The sequence below is a fragment of the Hypanus sabinus genome, chromosome 14, assembly GCF_030144855.1.
Source record: "Hypanus sabinus isolate sHypSab1 chromosome 14, sHypSab1.hap1, whole genome shotgun sequence".
NCBI classification, from domain to species: domain Eukaryota; kingdom Metazoa; phylum Chordata; class Chondrichthyes; order Myliobatiformes; family Dasyatidae; genus Hypanus; species Hypanus sabinus.
In genome coordinates, this window is record NC_082719.1 from 57,657,086 (window position 1) to 57,674,689 (window position 17,604).

Consider the following 17,604-nt stretch of genomic DNA (forward strand, 5'->3'; position numbering starts at 1 on the left):
ATAGATGGAATTTAATCCCAATGTGTGATGTGGTGCATTTTGGGAAGGCAAGCTCAACTAGGACAGAAACGGCAGAATATGAGGGAATGGTGATGAGCAGAGCAATCTGTGGCCTCAGATCCATTATACATTGAAAATGGCAACACAAATAAGCAGCATGGTGAAAACGCAGATGACATGCTTCATATGTTAGGGCACAGAATATAAAAGTTAGGATGTTATGCTGTAATTTTACAAAACACCAGTTAGAGTAAATTTGGAGTATCATATACATATGTGGCTGTCATACACAAGGGAAGATGTGCTTGTGCTGGAGAGAATGAAGAGAAGATTCACCAGGATGTTGCCTGGATTGGTGAACTTTAGTTATAGGCAAAGACAGGATAGTTTGGACTTGTTTTCCCTGGAGCAGAGGAAGCTGAAGTGTGTAAAATTATAAGATCTCCAGGATGTTTTTTCTGATTGTAGGAGTATCAAACCAAGAGGGAAAAAGGTTTACCATGAAAGGAAGGAGTGCTAAAAGGGAATTTAGAATCAGAATCAGATTTAATATAACTGGCATATTGTACTGTCTGCACAATAGCAGTACAATGCAATACATAATAGAGAAAAACTGATTTACAGTAAATATATATAATAGTTTAATTAAGTAGTGCAAACATAGAAATAAAAAAGTGAAGTAATGTTCATGGGTGTCCATTTCCATTCAGAAATCGGAGAGCAAAGGGGAAGAAGTGTCCCTGAATCATTGACTGTGTGCCTTTAGGCTTCTGTACCCCCTACCTGATGAGAACAAGGCATCACCTGGGTGATGGGGCTCCTTAATAATGAATGTGATCTTTTTGAGGCATCATTCTTTTAAGATGTCCTGGATACCATGAAGGCTAGTTCCATGATGGAGCTCACTAAGTTTACAACTCTCAGCAACTTATTTCAAGGTTCAGCTTATCTTGAGGGCTAAGCTATTTTTACACAGAGGGTGTTTGATATCTGACCATTTTCAGTGGAGGTGGTGGAGTCATATGCGATCATTGAACTGAAGAATCATTTAGATAGATAGCTGGATATTTATTTACCTAGTTATTTATTGAGATACAACAGTGAATAGGCCTTTCTGGCCTTTCAAGTCATGCCATGCAGCAACCCCCAATTGACAATTGCCTAACCATGCCTAACCATGCCATGACAATTGCCTAACCATGGGACAATTTATGGTGATCAACTGATCTACCTTTGGACCATGGGAGGAAACTGGAGTACACAGAGGAAACCCACGAGGTCATGGGGAGAACGTACAGACTCTTTATAGACAGCAATAGGAAAGAGGCAAGACACAACATGATATGGCTCGAATGTAAACATGTGGGATCTGTAAGTATGGGCAAGATTGAGCAAGGATGTGGTCGACCAAACAATCCATTTTGTGTTGTACTACTCAACGATTCTGACTGTAGGTTCCAAAGTCCCGGAGAAGAGAAATAACAATTTGTTCCTCTCAGTGCTGACTACATCAGCAACAAGTTGCATATTTCCACTTAGGCTCGCTAAATTAGCCTTGAGCAATAAGCTTGCTGTATGGTTTAAAATCCCACCTTTGTACATTCAGCCTCCCACACAAGATTTACCGTGATCAATTAATTATAGATAAATATAGTAGCGTTGGCAGGAACAATGAGCCCCGGAAGCACAAGTACATTTTGGATCGCTAGTAAATAAGCTTCATAAGAATTTCATGAGATGGAGATTTTAACGAAAAGTGATATGTCTTGCTGAAATATTTTGTTTTATTATATTTATAGCAATCTGTCATTTGTTCCTAGTAAGTACCGAACCAGAATAATGTGAAGCATAGCCGATCTATATTTTGCCACTGATATATTTATCGCACACTTAGTTACATGACTAATGTTTTTAGAAACCAAGGTTAAGTTGCTTTCAATTTATAAGTTACCAATCATATGCATGCAAATGATTAATTCAATCAATTAACCAATCTGGCACTGGAATTAAAACACTGCAATTGGAGATACACTCCTAGAAAACTTAAGCTTTATGTAAAATGTTAAAATTCACAATAGTAACAATAGCCTAAACAATGATATGCAAAGTAACAAAGGTGGATTCAGAAGAATTAAAAAGTCAAATCCCTATGCTAAATAGGAAAGATGCAACAATTTAATTTAACAAGTCTGGGTTGACTGATAACCAACATACTTGCTGAAGGCTTTAACTTGTGAATGATTACACAGTCTCTTTAAAAAACATCCTTTATAAAATAATTCCTGGAGCAGGAGTAGACCTTCTCCTCCAAATTCCCAGAAATAACCTGTGAAAGAATGTAGAAGAGGACAATATGAAAGATACATTAGAGATCTTGATTTATGTTATGTGCATTAAATTGTTTAAAGCAGTTCTTTGCATGGAAAGGGAAGTCCAAGAAGGTAAAGCTCTGTAAAAATAGCTATCTTACATTCTTCCCCTCTCAGTACAACCAGTGAAAAAGACTGAAACTTACCTGGCACATTTTACACGATCTGACAACAAGTCAATTGAATTGCCATCTATTAGAGCAAGTACCAAGTCACTAGGTAGACCATGTTAATCTTCAGCTGAAGGTACAGAAGGAAAATGAACTGATTCTATAAGATATCTTTGAGAGAGGTAGTATAAGTGGTAAAGTTACATTCAGATTTGTGAGTGTAAGTACTGATCCTTTCTTTACATAGACTACTTGCTAAGCATTCAAGAAAACATTCAAGGTGGCAGGGTAGTGCAGCTAGAACTTCAAGGCATAAGTATTAAGTATGGTGAAGACATTGTTTCCACACTCTGTGAAAATGCATCTAACTGTTCAGGCCACCAAGTCATGAGAAGAGACTGCCAAATGTAGAATGGGAGGATATTATCTGACCCTTTAGACCCCTAACCCCACTGTATGGAATTCAGAGCCATTCTCCAGGTACCTCCCCCTGGGACCTTCTACTACTGATTTTTGTTGTGTTTTCGGAACCAGGAGCCTGTTCCTACATTCGGCTACCTTCACTGGAAGCTCACCCATCTCCCATCTCTTTTGCCAACCACAAGATAAAAGAAAGAATTGACAATGGTCATACACTACTTTAAGGATTATTGGTCCCACAAGACCTGCATCAGAATCTTCCTTTCGAATGGGACCAATTCCTACCTGCAGGCAGGCTGAACTCCAGACATGAACCTCAAGCTGGATCTTTACATTGCTGCGGGCAATGTTTGATGTTATCTACTTATTTATTTATTGAGATACAGCATGGAAAAAGCCCTTCCTCCCCTTCAAGCTGTGCCACCCAGCAATCCCCCAATTTTTTCCTAGCTTAATCACAGAACAATTTACAATGAGCAATTAACCAACAAATCTTTGGAATGTGGGAGAAAACCGGACACACAGCAGGAAGCCACGTGGTCATGGGGAGAAGGTACAAACTCCTGACAGCAGTGGCAGGAATTGAACCTGAGCCATCTGTATTGTAAAATGTTGTACTAACCACTATGCCACTGTGCAGCCCATGTTTTATTTTTCCTTCACAAGGTATGAGGCATGCGATGGATTTTAGGCTAGGATTGTGGAAACTTACTGATCAGATATCCCATCCCCTTGATATGACTCAGACATCAGAATCAGGTTAGTTATCACTGATATATGGGACGTGTTCAATTTTGTAAAATACTGGATGCAATTCTGAACAGTTCAAAGTGGCAATTTAACTCTTCGCGAGCTGACTTCATGTAGGGTGTCTGTACAAGTTAAAAAGTGTAGGTTTGTTAATGTCTTGAAGCTCTCTGAAAGTAGCTGGATTCCTTCTTAGTTTCAGACACTATTAACGTTAGGGTATCTGTTAATGACCAAATGTCTGTTGATTACTTTTAGAGCTAGTTTGATGGATTTTTTCTTAGCGTCTGTCAAATTGGCTTGATTAATTCTTTTTGGATTCGAGCTTATCACTTAAATCTAATATTAATGTTATTTTGTAACTAAAGAAATGTTAAGTCCAAACTACTGGTGGACTGATGCATAAGGAGTAACCATTAAATAGCTGAACTTATTTATTACAGTATGTTGAACACTGAGTTAATGAACACATGAGTAGTTTAATTGAAAGAAACCAGGCTGAGTTAATGGCATGAGACCAAAAGATCGAAGAGTTTGTCTGTCTCTCTATGTCTCTGTACACTTGTGGAACTCCTCTTTATCAAGGTACCTTTTGCATGGTTCATTGGACTTTACTTCTAGACTGAGGGATTGTGACTGATGCAATAACCCAGAGTGATTTCATGAGGCAGAATTCAGACTTCCTCTGAAAACAACAATAGTTAAGTGGTAACTACAAATTGTGAGCCCTGAGATCATTGCGAAAATCCTTGTAACTTACTATGTAGTATTTTGGGTGGTTTATTTGCTCTTTCTATTTTATGATAATAAATTTGGTTTAAGTTACTTTGCTATGCTTGTACACTTATTACCACATCTCCTGGACATTCAGATAGCTTGGGTGTGATTAACCCAGCCTATTACAACATAAGTCATTAATTGATGTTTTGTGGTAGCAGTACTGAGCAAGACATAAAAAATGCTGTAAATTACAAAATAAATAATTAGCACAAAATGTGCAGTGTTGTGTAGTTAATATTTTAGTAATAGTTGAGTAATACTGTGAACATATTCTTTGATTAAGCACTCTCTGCTGTTTACATAATTCGTTACAGGCTTTATGTAAGCTGTGTACACACATCTTCAGTGATGTTCCTGGAATCATCGGGTGTTTTGGGTCTTTCAACATCATACACCCTCCTCCAGGTGACCCAGCCAGGGCTGATCAGACCCCAGCTTGTGTCAGATGGCTAGCAACTTATGACTCCATGGCTCTCCTCTCTTGAGCCACAGCCACCTTGAGGCCCTCTCTGCCGCATTGGTGATACTATGGATGGCTCTCCTTTTCCTCTTTCCCTTGATGCCCAAATTGCTGAAGGCTCTGGCTAAGGAACGGGCTGCGAATCCCCTACATTCAACCTCCACAGGGGACACCTCGCTCTCCATCCAGCCTGATGACAGTTGCTGACCACTCCTGCGTACTTGGAGAGCTTCCTTTCAAAGGCCTCTTCCAAGCGATCTTCCCTTGGGACTGTCAGCTCCAGCAGCACCACCTGCTTGGTAGACTCAGACAATTTCTGGTCGCAGGCTCCTGGCTGCGATATGGTTGGGGAAGTTCAGCTGCCGTTCGAGGTCCACCAACAACTGCCAGTCCCTTGCAGAGGTCAGGATGCCTGCAGATGTTCTTTTGGCGGGTATTGGCTGCTCCCCTGCTTGAAGGGTCAGGACCACTTCGCCCATTCCACTCCTGTGCTGATGGCTTCAGCGATGGTCTTCAGGACCTGATGATGCCTCCATCGGTACCGTCCCTCACCAAGTGCCCTTGTGCAGCTGCTGAGGATGTGCTCCAGGGTTCCTCGCTTGGAGCACAGTGGGCACACTGATGACTCTGCTTTGCCCCATGTGTGCAGGGTTGATGGGCTTGGAAGCACATCGTACACTGCCTGGATGCGGTGTGGCTCAGCTTTCCAAAGCTCAGCCCAGGTCACTTTCATCTCCACCGCATTCTCCCATCTTGTCCAAGCTCCCTGTTGCTTCATTCCCACCGCCTTGCAGGTTCTCCTCTCCTCCACTGCTGCTCTCACCTCCTCCCGAACTCGGCGGCGCCTTTCCTTCCCTCTGATGGTGTCCATCTGGGGAGTTGGAAAGGATCCTAGCCCAGCTCTGCCTCATGTGACCACTCCCACCAGCCTCCTGTGACGCAGCCTTTCCTCTGCTTCCTGAACAGCTTCCTCTGCCCACTTCCTGCCAGTCCTCACTTGGATCCCTGCTCGAGCCACCTCGGATCACTTGAGTCCCTGTACTGTATCACTTCTCTGACTCTTGTTGCCTTGAATTCCTCCTCCAAGAATTTGAAGGGCATTTGCAGTTTGTTGTGGTGTCCATGGAGTGCGATGCTGCTCCGGCTCTTTGGCAGCCCCGGCCATCTCCTGAGGAGCTTACTGACCCTCCTCTAAGATTACTGACCCTCCTCTAAGATTACTGACCCTCCTCTAAGATTACTGACCCTCCTCTAAGATTACTGAACCTCCCTCTAAGATTACTGACCCTCCTCTAAGATTACTGACCCTCCTCTAAGATTACTGACCCTCCTCTAAGATTACTGACCCTCCTCTAAGATTACTGACCCTCCTCTAAGATTACTGACCCTCCCTCGAAGATTACTGACCCTCCCTCTAAGATTACTGACCCTCCTCTAAGATTACTGACCCTCCTCTAAGATTACTGACCCTCCCTCTAAGATTACTGACCCTCCCTCTAAGATTACTGACCCTCCCTCTAAGATTACTGACCCTCCTCTAAGATTACTGACCCTCCCTCTAAGATTACTGACCCTCCCTCTAAGATTACTGACCCTCCTCTAAGATTACTGACCCTCCCTCTAAGATTACTGACCCTCCCTCTAAGATTACTGACCCTCCTCTAAGATTACTGACCCTCCTCTAAGATTACTGACCCTCCCTCTAAGATTACTGACCCTCCTCTAAGATTACTGACCCTCCTCTAAGATTACTGACCCTCCCTCTAAGATTACTGACCCTCCTCTAAGATTACTGACCCTCCTCTAAGATTACTGACCCTCCCTCTAAGATTACTGACCCTCCTCTAAGATTACTGACCCTCCTCTAAGATTACTGACCCTCCTCTAAGATTACTGAACCTCCCTCTAAGATTACTGACCCTCCTCTAAGATTACTGACCCTCCCTCTAAGATTACTGACCCTCCTCTAAGATTACTGACCCTCCCTCTAAGATTACTGACCCTCCCTCTAAGATTTCGACTGTCGAGATCAGTTCTGCAAAGACGAGGAGGGGCCACAGGATTCTGGGAAGAATGCCATGCTGATACACCCAGGCTTTGACCTTCCCAGGTAGGCCAGACATGGTCATGGATTTTAGCCAGCCATCCAACTCGGTGCAGGTCGCCTGAATGGATGCCGCGTCCCTCAGAGAGCTGTCAAAAACCTTACCTAAGCTCTTGACTGGCTTTTCTGTGATGTTGGGATGGCTGAACCTGCGATGCTGAACCGGAACTTGTTCCCCATCGTCCCTTTCCTCAGCACCATTAATTTTGATTTGGCTGGTTTGAAATGCATCCGGGCCCACTCCACCACCTTTTCGAGCCCCTGCAGAATCCACCGGCAGCCTGAGGCTGATTCTGTGGTGACTGTGAGGTCATCCATGAATGCCCTGATGGGTGGTTGCAGTTGAGCGGAATTCATTCTGGGCCCTCTGCACTCTGGTTCAGCAGACTGAGTGAGCGTGTTCATGGCTAGGGAGAACAGTGTCACTGAGATAGCGCACCCTGTCATGATGCCGATCTCCACCTTGTGCCAGCTTGATGTAATTGCTCCTGAAGAGACCCTCACCCTGAAGTTGCTGTAATAATCAGCAAAATGGTCTTTGATTCTGCTAGGGACGTGATCTTTGGTCAGTGTGAGCTGCACCAGCTTGTGCGGAATGGAGCCATATGCATTTGCCAGGTCGAGCCACAGCACTGACAGGTTGCCCTTGTTCTCTCTGGCCTCCCTGATGATTTGTGTCACCACCTCGGTGTGCTCCAGACAGCATCCCTGACATGCCACCCTTCTGGACTGATGTATTGATATAGGTGTTCTTTGCTAGGTAGGTGCACAGCCGATTGGAGACTGCACTGAAGAAGATCTTTGCCTTGGCACACAGCAGGGAGATGATGCGGAATTGGTCTATCTGGGTGGCATTTTCCTCCTTCAGGATCCACACCCCTTCAGCCACTCTCCACTGTTCTGGGATCTTCCCCCTTCTCCAGAAGACTGGCAGGATCTTCCACAGACGCAGCAGGAGTTTGGGGCAATTCTTGTACACTTTGTACGAGCTGCTGCTTGGTCCTGGAGCCGAGCTTGCCCTTGCTTTGCAGACGACCTCTCTGACTTCCTTTAGCTGCAGCTCTGACATGTCAAACTACACATCCGGTTCAGTGGGGTCAGTTAGGATGTTGCACTCTCCCAGCTCCTGCTCTCTTTCAGGAACATTCTATATCTTCTTCAGATGTTGGTCTATGTATTCCTGTGAACAGGTCAGTTTCCCACTGCGCTTCTGCCCCAGCAACTCTTTGGTGAACTTGAAGTGTTTGGTGATAAAGGCAGCACATTTTTGGGCCCTTTTACTCCTCCGATGCCACTCTGCCTGGCGGAGGACCCTGATCTTCTTTCGTAGTATGCACATCAGCTGGACCAAGCCGTTGCGCTCCTCTTCTCCTGCCTCCTTGTATTGGGACTTCAGCACTTTCATCTGCTGCCTGAATTTGTGGATCCTCAACGCTCATTGGTTATTTGAGTAAGGTGTTCTGGAGCCTTTCTTCTCCTCTTCTCCGAACCATTCAGCTGCGATGCTGACAATGATTGTTGTCAGGGCTTGTAGCTTCCTATTGACCTCTCCTTCACCTTTGCCCCCAGAATTTGGTTGAGTAATATTATAAACATATTATTGAGCAATAGTTGAGTAATACTGTAAACATATTCTTTGATTAAACATTCTCTGCTGTTTACATAATTTGTTGTTGGCTTTATGTAAAACTACTTGAATGACAAATGTCATTATGCTTTATGTCATATGTGTGTGCCTCATTTAGAGTAAAAACTAAGTGTGCATATTCTCCCTGGTTCTATATTATTCTTTTGATTAGCTCCTGGAGACACGAAACATAACAGTGGTAAAAATATGTTTTAAAATAAACGAGATGACTACCTATTATTGAATTACAGGAAGTTATTTGAGTTAAAGAAAATTGCAGCAGGTTCTCTTTTCTTTGCAAGCGGGACAGAGAGATGGTACATTAAAAAAAAGGCAGAAAATATGGTGAAGTTCATGGGTTCATAAACAGTGAGTTATTGGTGATAATAATAATACATTTTTTAAAAAAGCAGAAGTAACTGGCTACATCAGAAAGATAGGTGCATTTGATTGCACAACAGACAATGAATACTGAAGAATTGAACAGTGTTTTGAAAGCCGATGAAAAGCAAGTGCCAGTGTTGATGAGTGCAATTGGTGGAAAAGCAAACAATTTGCTTAGAAGTTTGCATTTCAGCAAACCAGCTGAAATGAGCTTTGCTGATATCAAGAAAGTAATGCAAGACCACTGGTTTTTGCAGAATGTTTTAGATTTCATAAACAGAAATGTGCTGGAGCTTTTGGAAAGCATCAAGTTGGATAAGTCACCAGGACTGGATGAGATGTACCCCAGGCTACTGTGGGAGGTGAGGGAGAAGGTTGCTGAGCCTCTGGCAATAACCTTTGCATCATCAATGGGGATGGTAGAGGTTCTGGAGGACTGGAGGGTTGCAAATATTGCTCCCTTATTCAAGGCAGTGAATAAAGTTAGCCCAAGAATTTATAGGCCTTACAAGCCTGATTCAATTTTTTTGAGAATGTGACTAAACACATTCATGGAGATAGATCAGTAGATGTAGTGTATATGGATTTCAGCAAGGCATTTGATAAGGTACCCCATGCAAGGCTTATTGAGAAAGTAAGGAGGCATGGGATCCATGGGTCCTTGCTTTGTGGATCCAGAATTGGCTTGCCCATAGAAAGCAGAGTGGTTGTAGATGGGCCATATTCTGCATGGAGGTCAGTGACCAGTGGTGTGCCTCAGGGATATGTTCTGGGACCCCTTCTCTTCATGATTTTTATAAATGACCTGGATGAGCAAGTGGAGGGATGGGTTAGTAAATTTGCTGATGACACAAAGATTGAGGGTGTTGTGGATAGTGTGGAGCGCTGTCAGAGATTACAACGGGACATTGATAGGGTGCAAAACTGGGCTGAGAAGTGGCAGATGGTGCTCAACTCAGAGAAGTGTGAGACAATTCATTTTGGTAGGTCAAATATGATGGCAGAATATAATATTAATGGTAAGAATCTTGGTAGTATGGAGGATCAGAGGGATCTTGGGATCCACATCCATAGGACACTCAAAGCTGCTGCAAAGATTGACTCTGTGGTTAAGAAGGCATACAGTGCATTGGCCTTCATCAACCGTGGGACTGAGTTTAAAACCCAAGAGGTAATGTTACAGCTATATAGGATCTTGTTCAGTCCCTACTTGGAGTACTGTGCTCAGTTCTGGTCACCTCACTACAGGAAGGATGTGGAAACTATAGAAAGGTTGCAGAGGAGATAAACAAGGATGTTGCCTGGATTGTGGAGCATGCCTTATAAGAATAGGTTGAGTGAATTTGACCTTTTCTCTTTGGAGCAGCAGAGGTTGAGAGGTGACCTGATAGAGGTGTATAAGATGATGAAAGGCATTGATTGTGTGGATAGTCAGAGGCTTTTTTCCCAGGGCTGAAATGGCTAACATGAGAAGGCACAGTTTTAATGTGCTTTAAAGTAGGTACAGAGGAGATGTCAGGGGTAAGTTTTTTTTTACACAGAGAGTGGTGAGTGCGTAGAATGGGCTGCCAGTGAGGGTGGTGGAGGCAGATATGATAGGGTCTTTTAAGAGACTCCTGGATAGGTACATGGAGCTTAGAAAAATAGAGGGCAATGGGAACCCTTGGTAATTTCTAAAGTAAGTACATGTTCGGCACAGCATTGTGGGTGGAACGGCCTGTATAGTGTTGTAGGTTTTCTATTTTCTTCTGTTATAAAAGCAGCTTATGCAGCTGAACTGAAGATATCAGCTGAGTATTGTTGGGCTTAATGATTCACCGAGATATCATTTAGTTTGTGGTATCTTACAAGAAAACATTCAAAAAAGCTCCTAACTAAAGTTCAACTCATATTTAAAGGATCATTTGAAATTGTTGCATCAATGGAAACAGCAGCCAGAGATGCAATTGAGTTGCAATTAGGAATAAAGTGAGCATGAACAAAATTGTAATATCTAAACAGAAATCTGCCTGGCTGAACAAATTGCACTGGCATTGTGGCAAGGAGCTCACAGACACCAGACCAATGCAGATTTAAATGTGCAAATTGCAGAAAATACAACAGAGTAAGACACATACAAAGAGCCTGATGGGCAGACAAAAATGAATGGACTGCACAGGGAAGAGAAAAAGATAAAATGTCAAGCTGCAGTTTCAAAAGAGCACAAAACTACACACAGTTGATGAAAAAATTGATAATAATGAGATTGGCACAGGACTGAGTAGCCTTAAGATTCACAGTGTGAAAACTAACAATAGACAAGCAGTATGGCTTACACCAGAAGTAAATGGCAAATTAATTAAAACAAAACTGGACACTGGCTCAGTTGTTTCAGTCCTTCCACAAAAAAAGTTTGAATGGCATGTCAAAATAATGAATTGAAGCCTGCAGATGAAGAATATATAGTGGAGAAAAGATAACTCCTTTTGGAATGACATCTGTAACATTGAAATACAACAAACAACAAGCTACGTTGGACTTGAATGTGGTTAAAACACAAGGGTCAGTATTGTCCCCATGATTGGCTTGGATAACTACAACTTGATTTACTATCTACTATTTATTATTTACTATCTACTAACTACACCTATGACTTGCACGCCAAATCCCTTGCCATAGAGCCAACTGAAAGCAAATTAAGAAAGGCACGATGTGATGCCAGAGCAAAGTTCAAGGATGGTATTGGAAAACACAAACATATCAAGGGTAAAATAGTATTAAATGAAAATGTCCTACCCCAAGTTTCGCAAAGCCCGTATGGTTCCTGACACCATCCATAATAACTAGCCAGTGAGCTAGATTGCATGGAGGCTAAAAGAATTCTTTCCAAGGTTGAGTAGAGCCCATTGGCAATGCCAGTGGTTCCAGTAGCCAAAAAGGATGGGTTTGTGGTGATTTTGAGTTCGCTATCAACCCTGTACTGAGAGTAGGTGAATACCCTCTGCCAAAGATAGAGGAAATCTTTGCAAATTTTTCTGAAGGGAAAAACTTCAGTAAAGTGGCCTTAGCTGAAGTCTACCTACAGATGGAGATGGAAGAATCTAAAGAATTTCTCACCATAAACACCCACAAGGGGCTTTCTCACTATATTAGTCTTATTTTTGGAATAGCATACGCACCTGCACTCAGACAGAAAGCTCTGGACCAGGTGGTGCAAGGCTTACCTGAATGACATCATTGCTACCAGTGGGGATGACAAGGACCATCTCAGATTTGAGAGTTGTTGTACCATCTAAGCTGAGAGCCAAATGCTGGAGGAGCTACATGCCAGTCATCTAGGCATGGTCAAAATGTTGGCTTGAAGCTTTACTCAGGGGCCTAGGATAGATCAGCAGATCAAGCAGCTTGCTCTGACCTGTTCAGGATGCCAACATGTCCAGAAGGAAAGTATTCAGAACTACTTCCTGCAGTCCCAACATTAACTCCTACAACCACCATGGAGGAGGCCCCAGAACCTGAGATTGTTTCACAGCCAAAAGTTTCACCTGCTAAGCACCCAGACCTCACTGGTGAGGAAAACTGTTATCCCACAAGAGTAAGGGATCCTTCAGTGCAGTTAAATCTTTAGGCCTGAATTGGACAATGTAAAATTTCTATGCTGTGGACGTTTCTTTCATAGTTGTTTATATAATACACTGTGTGAGTATATGGGTATAAATTCAAGCTTTCAAGTCTTAAGGTGGTGACTGCGTAAAACAGTCATCAGGACGGCCATGATAGATTAAATGAATTTTGCTTCATGAAAAAATGAATAGAAATTTGAGGGACTGGGTTACTGAGGAGAAATAAATTATGGGCATTTCATCCTTATTTTTTATTTACATATTGAACTATTAAGACATTAAAAAAGGAAAGCTCCTCATCATTGGGCATAAAAAAACCAAATGCTAGAAAAAAGTGAAAATTCTTCAAACAAACATGAAGCTTGATGAATGTCACTTTCAATTGTTCACTTCAAATCCACCTTTCACAAAGATAAAATCAAATGATTAGCTTCCTGCATACAATTTGCGTGAGTTGCATTGAGCTCCAGGAAACTTACTTCTTTCATTTGACAGTCCATTCCTGTTTTGTTCTCTCTGTCCTTGTCCTCTTTTCCTGATTTAATGAAAAGCAATGCAAGATGGAGAACTGCATCTCATTCTTCTGATGGTTGCTTTAAATCCTTCTGGACCCTCTGAGTTTTGTGTAAAAACTTTAGATCTTGTCTGAATCTCAGGGTGTACTAGTTTGCAGATGATGTCAACATCTGATCTCAAAGAACAATGAGTTAGATTACTGGAGGGAGACCCCTAAGCTTGCTGTCGTGACAACAGCCTTTCCCTCAATGTCAACCAAACAAAAGAACTGATCATTGGCGTCAGGACGTGGGGGTGGGGGGGGGTGGTCAGTGCACACACTCTTGTTTATATCAATGTCCCTGAGGTAAAGAAGGTTAAACTTTTCAAGTTGCTGGACGTGAACTTCACCAGTAGTCCATATTAGTCCAACTCCATGGACACTCTGGTAAAGAAAGTGCACCAACACCTATACTTCCTCAGGAGGCTCAAGAACCTTTGACCCTTACCAATTTTTATCAATGTACCAGAGAAAGCATCCTATTCAGATGTATCATAGCTTTATACTGCAGACAATTGTGGATAAAGATTAACATATTGCAGAACTCAGCCTCCCCTCCATGGACTCTTATGAAATGAACTGTGTGACTAGCATCCAAAACTAAATTTTTCACAATTGAAGTGAATAGCAGCATTCCAAACTGTTGAAATGTGAGTATTATTAAAAGTAAGTTAATACTACCAGGGTTGGCGAGGTTTTTACTTCTGCTCTTTTTACTCCTAGTACGCACTGTATATAGTTCCTCCACCCAGGCCGCTCAAGGTACCTGGAAGCCTCTGTATTGTAAATATCATTTGCCGTCCCAGATAAAGATGCTCTTTTGGCTATCAAATTGTCGAGTGGTCTTTTTGTAAAGTAGAAGTTACCACATATTTTTGGCGATGAGGTAAACTGGTTCAGATGGCTGCATTTGGAACGGTCAGTGTGTTCGACGAGCAAGTCAAGGAGTGGCCGGAGTACGAGGAAAGGTTGGGCCACTTTTTCTGTGCTAATGGAATTACTGAGGAGGCTGAGAAGTGCTCTATTCACCTGATTGTGTGTGGGGCAAAGACGTACAAGCTGATACGGAACTTAGCTATGCCACAGAAACCAGGAGAAATTCCATACGATGAACTGGTCAAGCTTGTGGGGAACCACCACAATCCGAAGCCTTCGGTGATATTTCAACGGTTCAAGTTTCACAGCCACATCCGGAAGCCAGGTCAGTATGTGGGCGATTTTGTGGCGGAGCTTCGGCAGCTGTCGGAGCATTGCGATTTCGGAGCCGTGTTGGATGACATGCTCCGTGACTGATTAGTATGTGGCATTAATAATGACGCTTTACAACGCCGTTTGTTGGGGGAAACCCAACCGTTGACTTTCAAGACAGCTCTAGAGATTGCTCAAGGCATGGAGTTGGCTGCTAATAATGTCAAGGATATACAGAAAGGATATGGGAGGTCGCAGACGACAGCAGTGCTCCAAATCAGGAGGGAGACTGGTAGACAGGAAAAGTGGGTGGAATGTTTTCGGTGTGGAGGAACGCACTATGCAAATGTTTGTAAATTCAAAGATCCTGTCTGCCATGCTTGTAGCAAAAAGGGACATTTAGCTAAAAAGTACAGGAGCATAAAGGGTAAGGTTAAGCCGGGGCAAGGGAAAGCTCAGCAGACTCAGGCAGCCACACACCACCTAGGAGAAGCAGACTAGGAGGCAGCGTGTGCCTACAACATGTTTGGGATGGAAACAGATGAGGGACTATCTGAACCATATTATGCCACAGTCACTGTCAAGGGAAAGGACATTAAGTTCGAGACTGATTCAGGGGCTACTGCATCGGTCATTAGTGAAGAGAGCTACAGGAGGACATGGGGATCCAACCTGCCTCACATCAGACCATCTAAGCTCAAACTCAGGACCTATACGGGGCAGCCCATACCTCATTTAGGGGTGTTATATGTGGATATTTCGGCCAGGGGCCAGAAGGCTGAAGCCATGCTGGGGATAGCTAAGGGCTTTGGGCCCAGTCTTTTGGGTTGTGATTGGCTTCGCAATATCCGGCTCAACTGGCATGTGAAGCCAATCGAAACAGTAGCGAACGGGACACCCGCAGACGATGTAAGAACAGAGCCTCCAGAACCACCAGACAAGCATTCAGAAAGCACTCACATTCAGAAGTGATTTGACAAAGAAAGTAGAATTTTCCGGAGGCAGTGGCCCCCTGGGAATCCATGTGGTGCCTTTTAACTCTATGCTGAGTGGAAGATTCCTTGGCCTGAGTATTCATGGTATTGAACAGAACAGCCGTTCAAGAAAAGAGAACCTGCTCCAGGAGAATGAATGTATCATCAAAATCAATGACTGTGATTTAACAGAAAAGACCTTTGTTCAAGCACAAGAGGTTTTCTGAAACGCATTGCGATTTCCTGCTGTTGAACTCCAGATAATTCCAAGTTATAACAAGGAACTCTATGAAAAATTTGCAATTGGGTCTATCGTGAGCCAAGGTCGTGATGATGGTTCAAAAACCAAAGTTCTTTCTTCAGTGTGTTCCAAGCCAGGTGGCAAACCTGCAGATGCTGTTTATCCCAGAAATGCTGAGAATAGCTTGCCACCGATTTCAAAGAAGCTAAGTAGTCCAAAACAGTTAAGGAGCAATGACCACTTAATGCGTACCAGGAAAGCATGTCCACCAGTGACTTTGCTAGAGGGAGAGACACTGGCAGAGGGGGCAGAGTCCCCTGAAGAGGATGGACATTCTCACACGGACACACAGACCCCTCCCGTGTCCCCAACACTAGATCCACCCAAAACATCCTCACCAACGGTGCCTGCTGGGTCACCAGGGGTAGTGCGTAGATCGCAGCGCCCTCGAAAACCTCCTGACAGACTGAATCTTTGATTGGATAGTTTCTTTTGTTGTTAGATTGAATGTTGAATTTTCCATTTTTTTCTTTAGGTGTTTTTGTAATGGTAACCTGTTGCTAATGATACCACTGTTTTTATTTCCCAGTTCTTCTATATTTGGGGAATGTTGGATTTTAAAGGGGGAGAAGTGTTGTAATGTGAGTATTATTAAAAGTAACTTAATACTACTGGGGTTGGCAGGGTTTTTACTTCCTTTCTTTTTACTCCTAGTATACGTTGTATATAGTTCCTCCACCCAGGCCGCACAAGGTACCTGGAAGCCTCTGTTTTGTAAATATCATTTGCCGTCCCAGATAAAGATGTTCTTTTGGCTATCAAGTTGTTGAGTGGTCTTTTTGTAAAGTAGGAGTTACCACACAAACCAAAATTGAGTCCTCAGATCTGAACCCCTGAAGCAGCTCATAGTAGGCCCAAAGCCTCATCATATTAGTGGGCACAGAGCACAGCAGCCAAGGCATTCTTCATAGCCTCAGCACTATAGAGATAACCATTGCAGAGATTGAGTGAAATTGGCTCTTGTTCTGACCGATACCCTATCTATTCAGTCTATCTATACTGGCATTTAAATCGACCTAATGACAGAACAGCAAAAGGCTCCGCGCCTTGGCAAGAGGAATGACCATCGTAGACAGTGAGTGAAATCAAATTCTCGCCTCTGAGTTAGGCCGGTGTGCAAATAGTGCAAACAGTGCATTATGCCTCACACTCGAGCCCAGGTATTGTTGCTGCAAAAGGCTCCAGCACTAGATTTTGCTACCCGGTGACTTGCTCTGTGCCCAGATTTCACTGACTAGCAATTCATTCCAGGCCCAGATTTCTCTGCCCATCCCGAAGCCACTCTCAAGCTCTTCAGATTGGTGCCCAGAGTGATCCAACTTCCCACCCGGGCCAGAAGAACAAATATGGGAACTTCTTCAGCCGGGATTCTGCAACGCACCATTTTGACTCACTCCCAAAATCAGCTCGCCATTGTTGGGCCCCTTCACTGTTTTGTTACGAATGTGCCACAGCTCTGAGGGGCAGAAGGGTGTGGGGTAGCCCCCTCCTTTATGAGAATCGCATGATCACTATGAAGTCAGTTCAGGAGACCCAGGAAATGAGAGAAAGACATGCAGAATCCACAAACAATTTGGAATGTGTCCTGGCCTCCGAAAGGCGGAACCATTGATACCGGCTATTGTCTCTTGGAGACGGAATTGTGTATTGAATCCTGTACGATGCATCGAAGCCCCAGGCAATGAACCAAGGGGGAGGTTGGTGGAGGGATTACATCATCCCAACCTGATTGACATCTGAGACCCTGTGAGTCAGGATAAAAGAGGGTCTGTGGGAACAGCCCCTCAGACTCACCAGAAGAAACGCTAGCGATCCCGTAATAGCGAAAGCCGGTGGGAAGGCCACGTGCGTCCTTTTCCATTTGCCCCGGAATCGGTGTGCCTTTACAATGGAAGAACGGTTTTTAGCTAACAACGGGGAAATCAACTCCCAACGACTCTCAAAGGATTGACATCATAAAAGGAATGGGCAAGTTTTAACTG

General features: G+C 43.4%; 1 pseudogene; it reads right to left on the bottom strand.

Moving 5' to 3' along the window:
- Positions 1–4,867: 4,867 nt before the first annotated feature.
- The window catches only part of LOC132404479 (uncharacterized), a 46,304-nt pseudogene continuing 33,567 nt past the window's right edge, over positions 4,868–17,604 (bottom strand).